This window comes from Ovis aries, chromosome 8 (assembly GCF_016772045.2).
Source record: "Ovis aries strain OAR_USU_Benz2616 breed Rambouillet chromosome 8, ARS-UI_Ramb_v3.0, whole genome shotgun sequence".
NCBI classification, from domain to species: domain Eukaryota; kingdom Metazoa; phylum Chordata; class Mammalia; order Artiodactyla; family Bovidae; genus Ovis; species Ovis aries.
The window spans coordinates 11,007,819-11,020,488 of NC_056061.1; positions in this window are offsets into that span (position 1 = coordinate 11,007,819).

A 12,670-nucleotide genomic window follows, 5' to 3' on the forward strand; every position below is an offset into this window, starting at 1 on the left:
TCAGCGTCTAATTTCTGCCCTGACACAAGGGGGCAGTGGTGGACACTTTTTTAGGCTCGCGTGTTCAGTCATGCTGTGGGGAGGGAGGGACGCTGCAAACAAATAACACTGGTGTGTGCTCGTACTGTCTCAGCCACACTGAGTTTGTCCCCGCGCACGGCGTGTGTGCTTTCCCTGTCAACACTGCTTAGACTCTAGGTTGCTCTGCTGGGAACTGAGGCCAGCCCTGGGTTGTATGCCCTTCCCAAGTCTAAGCCGCTCAGGTTCAGGCACTCGGATACTTCTCAGAGGTGCAGACTTGGTTGTGCCTGCGTTTTGTGCCCTTCCCGGTCTGAACAGCTCAGTGACCAGCTGTTTGGCGAGTGCAGTCTCTGCAACTTATCACCACCTCTGTCCCTGCTGCTAGGTTTTCTGGGTGTGCAACCAGCGCACCTTCTCAGGTGGATGTTGACCATCCAGAACCCCAAGAAGTCTTAGTTAGCAATGAAGCCTGCTTGCAGTTTGGTAGATAATGCCTCTCTGGGGCCGCGATTGTCCCCTTCTGGCTCTGGCTGCCTGTCACTGGAGGGGGATAGTCTGCAGCTGGCTAGCTCTGCTCAGTCCTTTGTTCTGTGAGTGGGCCTGATGGTGTCTTAAGTGAAGTGAAGTCGCTCAGCCGTGTCCGACTCTTTGCGACACCATGGACGGTAGCCTACCAGGCTCCGTGGTGGTGTCTTAGGTTAGGGCTTTTCGCATAGCTCTAGTGAGTCCTTTGCTCTGTGAGCGGGCCTGGCGGTGTCTTAGGTTAGGGCTTTTTGCATGGTAGCTATCCCACAGTCTGGTTTGCTAGCCCAAGTTAGTTCCTTCAGATTGTCCTTGGGGCATTCAGGCCCGGTCCTTACTCTAAGCACTGCAGCCCGCGCCTCCCTGCCCAGCCCCCGCTTGCTAGCGGCGGGTGCAGGCGTCTGCGCTGCTTCTCCCCTGGGGGAGTTACCGTTGGGTGCGTAATCTATGGGGTTTAATTATTTATTTATTTTTCCTCCCGGTTACGTTGCCCTCTGTGGTTCCAAGGCTCACCACAGACTCGGCAGTGAGAGTGTTTACTGGTGTTTGGAAACTTCTCTCTTTTTGAAGATTCCCTTCCTGGGACGGAACTCTGTCCCTACCTCTTTTGTCTCTCTTTTTGTCTTTTATATTTTTTCCTACCTCCTTTTGAAGACAATGGGCTGCTTTTCTGGGTGCCTGTTGTCCTCTGCCGGCATTCAGAAATTGTTTTGTGGAATTTACTCAGCGTTCAAATGTTCTTTTGATGAATTTGTGGGGGAGAAAGTGATCTCCCCATCCTATTCCTCCGCCATCTTAGGACCGCCTCCCAATTCACTCTTTCAATGATGTCTTCTTAAAGTAGAAAATTTTCAGTGTAAATCAATTTCTCAATTTTTTCCCCTTTATTATTTAATTATTTTTTGTTAAACCTACCCATTGATCTTCAATTGCTTGGTATTTGGTTGTATATTTGTCTGAGTGTGTTTGCTGCTGCCGCCACTGCTGCTGCTGCTAAGTAGCTTCAGTCGTGTCCAACTCTGTGCGACCCCACAGTCGGCAGCCCACCAGGGCCCCCTGTCCCTGGGGTTCTCCAGGCAAGAACACTGGAATGGGTTGCCATTTCCTTCTCCAATGCATGAAAGTGAAAGTCATATACATGACTGAGCGACTTCACTTTCACTTTTCACTTCCATGCATTGGAGAAGGAAATGGCAGCCCACTCCAGTGTTCTTGCCTGGAGAATCCCAGGGATGGAGGAGCCTGGTGGGCTGCCGTGTATGGGGTCACAGAGAGTCGGACACGACTGAAGTGACTTAGCAGCAGCAGCAGCATTATCAAAACTAGGATATTGACATTGCTTTAATCCATTTAGCTTGTTCAGATTTCATCAGTTCCAGCTGTACCCATTTGTGTACCTGTATGTGTATGTATCTCTGCAAATTTATCACATGTGTAATGACACATTGTGTAATTACTACCATTATTAATATAATATACTTAATATACTTAACTGTACCATCATCACAAGATTTGGTCATCATTCTACGTCTTTACACTGCTTCCCTGGTGGCTGAGTAGTGAAGAATCCACCTGCCAATGCAAGAGACTTAGATTCAATCCATGGGTCAGGAAGATCCCCTGGAGAAGGAAACGGAAACCCACTCTAGTATTCTTCTCTAAGAAATTCCATGGACAGAGGAGCTTGGCCGGTTACAGTCCATGGGGTCGTGAAAGAGTTGGACACGACTTAGTGAGTGAACAACAAGCATTATTTGACATGGATGTGCAAGTTTGTTTATTCACTTATCCACTAATACCATTTGGGTTCCTGGCTCTTATAGTTTGGGGATACCACAAATAAAGCTGCAATAAATATCTGTATACAAATTCTCTGCCTGGAAATAAGTTATCATTTCCCTGGGGTATGTATCTAAGAGTTTAATTGCTTAGTTATATAGTAAGTCCATTTTTAGTATTAAAAGGAAATGCCAAACCGTTTTCCAGAGTGGTTTTGCCATTTTACATTCCTGTCAGCAATATATGAATGACCCAGTTTCTTGCATCCTAACTAGCATTTGTGTTACCACTATTTTTCATTTTAGCCATTCTGATAGGCATGTAATGATATCTCACTAAGGTTTGTTTTAATTATAATTTCCTCAGTAGCTAATGATGTTAAACATCTTTTTATGTGCTTATTTGACATCCATATCTCTTCTTATCTAAAATGTCCTTTTATGTCTTTTGCCCATTTTTAAAATTAAAAAAATTATTTAAATTGAAGTATAGTTGATTTACAATGTTATGTTAATTACTGCCATAAAGCAAAGTAATTCAATCCTGCACGTATATACATTCTTATCGAAGAAGGCAATGGCACCCCACTCCAGTGCTCTTGCCTGCAAAATCCCATGGACAGAGGAGCCTGGTGGGCTGCCGTCTAAGGGGTCGCACAGAGTTATACACAACTGAAGTGACTTGGCAGCAGCAGCTTACACTCATATATATAGACACACACCCACTCCTAGAAAAGTTTTCTGCTTAGGCCCAGTAATGAGCAAATGGCTAGATAGAATGTTGAATTGGATACTTTAATTAAAGAATTTCATTTTCATTCAAGAACTCAATAAATGGAATCCTTTTTTTTTTTAAAGTAGCTGATTTTACTCCATATTTAATTAAGTTGAACTCTATGACATAACTAGAGAAAATTTTAACAGGATTAAAAATTATAAAAGTGGCTGAAAAAGTATTTCATCAACAGCATAAAAATGAAAGTGTTAGTTGCTCAGTCATGTCCAACTCTTTGCAACTCTATGGACTGTAGCCCACCAGGATCCACTCTCCGAGTGGGTTGCCACGCCCTTCTCCAGGGGATCTTCCCAACCAAGTCTCCTGCATTGCAGGAAGATTCTTTACCGTCTGAGTCACCAGGAAAGCCCCTCCCCCAATCTCAAAGGTAAGATAAAGACTAAGTACAAGAGCAGTTCAGGAAACAGTGACAAACAGAGGCTGAGATTAACACATTATCGACCGGAGCGTATTAGGACGTCTTGTGTCACCTGAACTTTATTGACCGGAGATATCAATACATTTTTTAGCGAGTGATACAATTAACATCACTGTGTGAGTTCAGTTCAGTCGCTCAGTCGTGTCTGAGTCTTTATGACCCCATGGACTGCAGCACGCCAAGCCTCCCTGTACATCACCAACTCCCGGAGTCCACCCAAACCCATGTCCATTGAGCCGGTGATGCCATCCAACTATCTCATCCTCTGTCGTCCCCTTCTCCTCCTGCCCGCAATTTTTCCGAGCGTCAGGGCCTTTTCAAATGAGTCAGTTCTTCGCATCAAGTGGCCAAAGTATTGGAGTTTCAGCCTCAACATCAGTCCTTCCAATGAACACTCAGGACTGATTTCCTTTAGGATGGACTGGTTGGATCTCCTTGCAGTCCAAGGGACTCTCAAGAGTCTTCTCCAACACTATAGTTCAAAAGCATCAATTTGTCGGCCCTCAGCTTTCTTTATAGTCCAACTCTCACATCCATACATGACTACTGGAAAAACCATAGCCTTGACTAGACGGACCTTTGTTGGCAAAGTAACCTCTCTGCTTTTTAATATGCTGTCTAGGTTGGTCATAACTTTCCTTCCAAAGAGTAAGTGTCTTTTAATTTCATGGCTGCAGTCACCATCTGCAGTGATTTTGGAGCCCAGAAAAATAAAGTCAGCCACGGTTTCCACTGTTTCCCCATCTATTTGCCATGAAGTGATGGGACTGAATGCCATGAAGTGATGGGACTGAATGCCATGATTTTAGTTTTCTGAATGTTGAGCTTTCAGCCAACTTTTTCACTCTCCTCTTTCACTTTCATCAAGAGACTCTTTAGTTTTTCTTCACTTTCTGCCATAAGTGTGGTGTCATCTGCATATCTGAGGTTATTGATATTTCTCCCAGCAATCTTGATTCCAGCTTGTGCTTCCGTGAAGTTAGAGCTTAAAATTGATCAAGAGTTCATTATACAACTTATGATTGTTGTTATCAGTCACATTTTGCTCCATTAGGTTTTCATTCTAACCTCATGTATGTTATAAATATAAAATTTTCTAAAATGACGCTTTGTGAGTTTTGAGTGAAGAACGTTTTGGCAAATTTTATGCAGATACTTTCCCTGACTGTCCAAGCAACATATATACTAGTGTCTCAGAAGATGATAATTCTTCAGAATATAGTTCTGATTCAGACAATGTGAATATTAGACCAATAAAAAGACAAAAAACCTTAGTGATTGATTCTGATGTGGAAAGTGAAAATGAAACTCACCGGTGCAGGAGAATGCTCCTTTGCTTCTGTAGAAGAGTGAATTGAAGACAACATTTCACAAAAATTGGAAGACTTTACAGTGTATCAGGTGTAACTATTGAATGTAATAACTTGCAAAGCGTTAGTGAAATAACAGACTTAATTTTTGGCCAGCCAAAGTAAAAATTGCTGATCACAGGCTTCAGTTTCTGTAAAAATCTCCCAGTCAAAAATTAACATAAGAAGAAAGCAGGACCAAAGAGGGTGAAGAAGGCATTGCCAGAATAATATTACAGATATGGCAATAACAGCAGGTTGTATCAAGAGCAAGACTACCACATTGGTGGGAGAATTGCAATGTGAAAAAAGTAGTGGATAGTAAATTTGGGAAGATCAATTATTGCCCCTTTAAGAAATGTCTTTAAATTCAGACTGAGGAATTTTGAGGCTCTTAAGTTATATGTTTTAGTTTAATAACAAGGACATAATGTTTGCACAATACTTAGGCCTTCTGAATGTTTGTTTTTGCTTGTTTAGCAGTCTTTTAAATAGCTCTATTAATATACAAGCATACTATAAGCTGCACATTTAAAAATATATTCACTGATAAGTTTGAGAAGTTTAATATATGAGTGAGATTTGAACCCATCATCATAGATAAGGACCATATGTGCTGTTCTAAAACACTTCTTTTCCCCTTTATATTCTCATCTTCAAGAACCTCCCAACTCCTTATGTCTACTCACTCCCTGCCCCACATGCCAGTACCTCCTTACCCTACCCCGCTCCCCAACTTCACAGGCACCACTGATCTGCTTTCTATCATTGCAGATAAGACAACATTACCTAGAGTTTTCATTCAAACCGTTGCGCACTCTTTTTTAATCTGGTTTCTTTCAGTTGTCACAATTATTTTGAGATGCAGCTATCTACTTGCACTTGTCAATATTCATTGACAGAAATTTTAATTTAAAAACTGTGGGAATTGGAAAGAGACTGTTGAAAGTCTGAGGCAGAATAATGCTTTCCCTTAAAGAGTTTTCAACATGGTTAAGAAGAAAAGTTAGAACTGATGCAATCAGAGAGCAGTAAGAGGCCAAAGCATAAGATACTGGACAAAAGTGAGACTGTTGTGAGCAGGAATAGTCTGGGAATAGAATAAGACTGGAAATGAATCTTAGAAAAAAGAGTAAATGATGGATTAAAAAAGAAAAATAATCCATGAATAAAGAAAAAAAATCCATGAATAAAGAAATAGAATGAGCTAAAGGACAGAGTTTGAAATTAATACGCAAGTGCTAAGTCGCTTCAGTCATGTCTGACTTTGTGACCCCATAAACCACACCTGCCAGGCTCCTCTGTCCATGGAGAATCTCCAGGCAAGAATACTGGAGTGCATTGCCATGCCCTCCTCCAGGGGATCTTCCCCACCCAGGGATCAAACCCACGTCTCTTATGTCTCCTGCCTTGGCCGGTGGGCTCTTTACCACCAGAGCCACCTGGGAATCATGAATTAATATGGCATAGTAAAACTGGAAAATAGGGTGAGTCCATGACATAAATTTTAGTTTGAGTAGTAAAAAATATTGCATTAATTTTGTTTTTGAGAAGATGGGTACCAGAAAAACAGGGATGTAATTCCTTAAAACCCCATCATTGAGAATCAGGAGGACATTGGAAAGGCTGAGGAGAAGGCTGAAAGCACATGAAACACTTAAATTTATAATAATCTATTTCCAATATCCTGGATTTTTACAATAACAGAAACTGGGAGGGTTTTTGTTTTATTGAGGAGCCTTCATTTCCTGGAGCTGAAGATTAAGAATTTTGACAGTCTTCCTTTCAGGTGATTCATCCAGAGTATGAGAGAACTGGTTTGCCAGATAAACTAACTCCAGAGTAGACCTAGTCTCCTACTTCATCCTGGTCCTTTTTCACTAAAAAGGAAAGGTCCCAGTTCAACCCATTAATAAACATAGCATTCAAAGCTACCCAGGTGGAATCAACATCTAAAAGAAGGCCAGAATTTTCTTTACAATCAACCTGAAGTTGGATGTAATACTCATGAACAGGTTCATCAGAACTTTGTGTGCAAGTCTGAATTTTGTTCCAACCAACAAGTTTGGGGAAAATTCTAGAAATTGCTTGATGAAGTCACCTAGATTGCTCAAGTCTGAGTGTGTAATAAATTAGTGGGCTGATCTCCCAATTGTCATTCTAGAGATCTTTCAAGATTTCCCTATTAGCAGGTTTTATGCAATGCTGAGCCTGGTATTCACCAACAAGCATATGAACTAGCTAATATAAGTCAGAGAAACCAGTTGGGTAAGTTTGAAAGACAATATTAAATTCCTTAGCAAACCTGTGAGGATCTTTGGTTACTTTGGGAAAATCTTTGACAAAGACTTGCAGTTCAAATTTAGTCCAGGGAATATAAGAAATTAAAGGTTTGCTCTCTGGATCCTCAGAAGGCTTAATTTTAAAGAAACAGACCCTGACAAGTTCAAAGGAAAAGCAACTGTGGAGAGATTCAGAGACAGAGGGAAGTTGGGTGAGAGAGTTAGCATGGGGGAATTGACGGGATAGAGGGGGTGTGGGTGGTATAGAAGGAAGCGGGTGATGGCATCAGAGCTAGAGTCTGGCCAGGGGGAGATGGGGAAAGAGACAAGCTGGTACTGAAAGAGGAACCAAGGGAGAAGAGCATGAGGCTTTGGGAGACATTTTATCTTTTTAAAATTGTTTATCTCAGTTAATCTTAAAATCTTAATTAGTGGAAAGACGATTTAAGACTCTCAATAGTGGAAGCCTTAACATACCAACTGAAGTATATGTTTCACTCAGTTCTGAAAAAATTTTTTTTAATTTACTTGGCTTCATCCAGTCTTAGCTGCGGCAAGCGTGAGGGATCTTTCAATGTGGTACAAGCTTAGTTGCCCTGTGGCATGTAGGACCTTAGTTCCCCAACCAGGGATCAAACCCGAGTACCCTTCACTGCAAGGTGGATTCCAACCACTGAACCACCAGGGAAGTCCTTGGAAATATTTAAGCAACTGTAGTGCAATTTGGTTTTAAGAAAATTATTTGGAGATTTCAAAAATTCCCCGTAATGGTCAATGATATTTTTAATTGTCATTGGTCAGGTTGATCTATTTGGTTATAAATGTGCAAGAAGAGAACCATTGTTTTTAAATATAAAATTAGCCAGAGTCCTGGGGAGAGGGGACACTCTCAAAATACTTAGGTAACTGTGATGCTATTTCTTGGATGTTTTTCTTTAGAGTGAAAGTGAGGTGGGAGGTAGATGGGCCCTGGGCCTGAGCACCTAGGGTTTATCAAGTGAAGTAAAGTGGAGTTTAATCTTCCTTAGACATGCCAAGAACAAAGTTAATGGCAGAAGCTGAGCTCTGCTGGAATAGATAAGATGATCACAACTATTACTCTTGAGGTCAAGAAAACCTCTCTGACTGCACACAGGTAGGAAGGCTCCTCAAGGGTCAAAAAGGGAAGGGGTGCTTTCCCATAGTAGGTGTTGTCAAACCTCCCATAAGCCTCTGCACTGGAATCCATCTTGGAAAAAAAATGCACGTATCAGGTAGGGCCCTAAGTCAGGTCAGATGTAAGAAAGAAGCAATATAATTGGACAGAGGAGAACAAACACCCAGATGAACTGCCCCTTTTTAATTGATTTAATTTCCTCTTTATGGAGCTCCTCTTCACTATGAAAGACACCCACACCATGTCCCTCCAGGTGAGTATTCCCATTTTTCTTCTGTCTAAACTGTTTCTCTGCTTTCCCACATGTTGTACTATGTATCTAGTAATAAAGTTTCTACCTGGTTTTGTCTCCTTGAAACAGTCTTGCTTCCAAACAAGGGCAAGAGCCAGGGTAACTTTGCACCTAGCCATTAGTCCCTGGTGGTCTAGGGCTAGGATTCCTGGTTTTCCTCCAGACTGCACGAGTTCAATTCCTGGGCAGGGAATGAATATCCAACTTCAAGACCACTTACTACTGTCCTGCCAAGAGAACAATTTTCAAACCACTTGAACAGCTTGCAGCTCAATTCAAGCAGCTTGGAAGCCTAATACCAGCCAATGCTAAACAAACAACAAAATAGCTTGGTCTCAGAAAAGCCAAGCCAAAAGCTTCTTCAGACAATTTCCAGAAAACAGTACCTTCCAAAGGAATAAGTCAAAGGCTAAAAAACCTATACAGTTTCAGTGACATGGTCTCTGTCTCCCCCAAAAATTGCATTTTAGCCAGCCTCAGTTGAAAGAATCAGCCCAAAGTGCCAAACAAGTGCTTGCATATAGAACAAGGGCTTAACCTTAAAATGCTACTGCTAAGGCACTTCAGTCATGTCCAACTCTGTGTGACCCCATAGACGGCAGCCCACCAGGCTCCCCTGTCCCTGGGATTCTCCAGGCAAGAACACTGGAGTGGGTTGCCATTTTCTTCTCCAATGCATGAAAGTGAAAAGTGAAAGTGAAGTCGCTCAGTCGTGTCCGACTCTTCAGCGACCCCATGGACTGCAGCCTACCAGGCTCCTCCATCCATGGGATTTTCCAGGCAATAGTACTGGAGTGGGGTGCCATCGCCTTCCCAAATAAAGCCTGTGTTCTGTGTGTGAGTTAACAGCAGCAGCAACAACAAAAATGTGTCTAGTATATCTACAGCTTTAAATGAGCCTAGTAAATCCAACCCTTGATCTTTCTCTTTTAGACAAATTAGCTGATGGATCCCACACAAAGGATGGTCTGTGGTCATGAAGCTGAGGATCATCTATGTACCTCTGTGGACAGTTGATGGGCTGGTGAGTTTAATGTAACAATCAAACCTCGAATTGATGACCTTTCCTCAAAGAATCAGTTCAGTATAGAATGTAAATTGTAGAAACAAATAAAGAAATGAGAACTATCGCTTTTGTAAACATAAAAGAAGAAAACCCTTTGACCCAAACAGTGTGAATGTTTTGACATGATATTTTGAAAAGGTATTTTTTTAAATTAGTAATTTATCCAATTTTGAAAATATCAGTTATAGAAAACTAGTAAACTCAAACTTTGCTTTAAATACATAGAACAGAAGAATTTGTAATACATTATCAAATAAAATTGTGTTAAAAAGAAAAAATTCTAGATATATATTAAAATATTTTCAAGATATATTGGATCTTCAAATTTAGAATACAAACTCATGAAAGTATAGTGTTCTACAAACATTACCAAATTTTTTCTTTTTCACTTATTGTGCTTTAGAATTCAAATAGTATTTTAAAATTCTGCAATTGTTATCTATGGTTTAAAATAGTAAATTTACAACATAAATCCATTCTGCCTTATGAGAGGTTTTAAAGAGAAGCAGATTCTAGTTGTATATGAGACCAAGGGAAATTTCTGATTAAGTTTTACCGTATTTCTAGATCTGTGGGTTTACTTATATGTTAACAATAGTAATAATAGCTTTTCACTTATACAAACCTTAATTATTATCTCTCTGCAACACTGTTCCTTGCTGCAGTTGATTCTAGCATAATGGGAATATCATAAGACAATGTCACCTCTCTGCCACCATCTAAGGATCAGATCAATTTTTGTTACCATGTTTCTAGCTGTTATTCATCCTTTCCAGAATCAATGAATAAATGGAATAAATTTTACTGGTTTGGGTTTTTTTAGTGTTTTAAGTAAGATTTTTAAAGAGTAGTCAGGTAAATTTTAAATAATATTTAATCTAGTATTTATTTTTGCCTTGAACTGTTCCTAAGGAATAAAGTTCTAATATAAAAATCTTTATTGTGATGGCAACAATATTAATATGAGTACATTATTGCATGACATGATATCTCATTAGCACCCACATTAATAATCTAATATTAAGACCATCTTATCCATTCTTTTCACACCGAATAAATTATGTACAAAGCCTATAGAAATTATGGCTTCATAATGCATGCTCATCATATTTCCAGGGCAACTGAGCAATAACAGTCTAGTAGCTCTGATGAAGTAGCACCTCGTGAAGTGCTCACAGGCTGCACATGTCTCATCCTTGAGGGTTGCGTGTGAAAAATTTCACAATAGGTAAGAATGGATACAGAGTTATTATTTTTAAATCCTACACTATCTTTCCATCTTACACTATGTTTTTCACTGAAATCTTTTTCAATTTACCTATATATCAACCTTGGAAAGTATTATAATAAAGAGAAAACTTTTACTCTTTATTAAGAGTAAAGAAAAAATTAAGATAAGATTTATTAAGATAAGAAAAATTTTACTGGATAAAATTCAAAAGTATTTTATAAGTAGAAAGACTGCTAGATCAGATGATATGGATAATATAGATATAAAATTATTCACTACAAATTAAAATTTCTTTCTCAATAAGAAGAGAAAATGGAATGTAAGTTGGTACAACTACTATAGAAAAAAGCATGGAGATTCCTCAAAAAATTATAAATAGGACTACTATATGATCCAGCGATTCTACTTCTGGGTATTTATCTGAAAAAGATAAAAACACTAATTTGAAAAAATATATACTCCCCCGTGTTCATCACAGCATTATTTACAATAACCCATTATGCTAGTATTGGCCAGTAGAAATCCCTTCTGACAATATATCCATCTTTAAAAATGTTTATCTACTTTCATGTGGCTGTACAGCATCTTCATTGTGGCATACAGGATCTTTAGTTGTGGCACGCAGGATCTAATTCTCTGACTAGGAATCAAACCCAGGCCCCCTGCATTGGAAGCACAAAATCTTAGCCACTGGACCGCAGGGAAGTCCCTATCTATTTATTTTTGAATACTTTATTGCTTTCTGAAACTACAGCATATTTTAAATTCATTTTCCTTTTACTTGCTTCAACCCTAGAATTGGCCATTTCTCAAAGGCATCCTTCTCCATTTATTGGAAAATGAGGTCTTGATGTCAGGATCTGAGTGGTTGCTATGTTCATCATTTTGGGGATGTCCAAGCTCACAGACCCTCTCCATATACATATATGCCTACTTTTTCTTCATTTATAGTAGCAACTATTGGTTTCCCAGAAATAAGACTGTCTTACCAGACTGTCCATGGAAAACTTTGTAATCTGGCTCATTTTATACTGTAAAATGTCAAAATTATTGTCAACACCAGCCCTACAAAGCTGGTTTCATGAGTAGTGACTGAAATGATCCTTTAAATACGTGCTGTTTTCTTACTGGTCTCATAAAATATATGAATGTGTGAATATAAATTTATTTCCTATTTTGATACTTTTTAAAAGATTACATTAAGCAAAATAAAACTTCCCTAGCCATTCTATAGAAGAAACCATCATGTGGACTAAGGATGCTATCTGCTGTGTCAGTAAGCAAAGGGTGCAGCAGCCGTTAGTGATTGCAGTCCCCCCTGATGCTGAGCCCTGAGGGAACTCAGGATGGAAACAAGAAACGTCTCCCCGCCCCCACTCCGCCTGCATCCAGCAGTCATCAGAGTGCAGCCACATCCAGCAGTGTAGCTTGAGGAAACTCAGGATGAGAAAACACAGGATACTGTCCCAGATAGCTGAGGTGCATATCAGAGGCATGATTTCAGTGAGCCCAGACTCTTGCACCTTCCCATGCATATAAAACAGTGCTAAATTCCTAAACTTGAGATATCTGGTTTTCTCTAATTAACAGGAATCTTTTGACATTCCAACTACCTGTCCTTTGTTGTGAGAACACCCATATATCCTGACTTCCTGCTTGCCTCCCCAGAACAGTTTTCTCAGCATTATCTGAGATGCTGTTTCCTAGACTTGAAGTCCTAAGAATGTCTGCCAAATAAAACATTGCTCTCAGCTTTTAG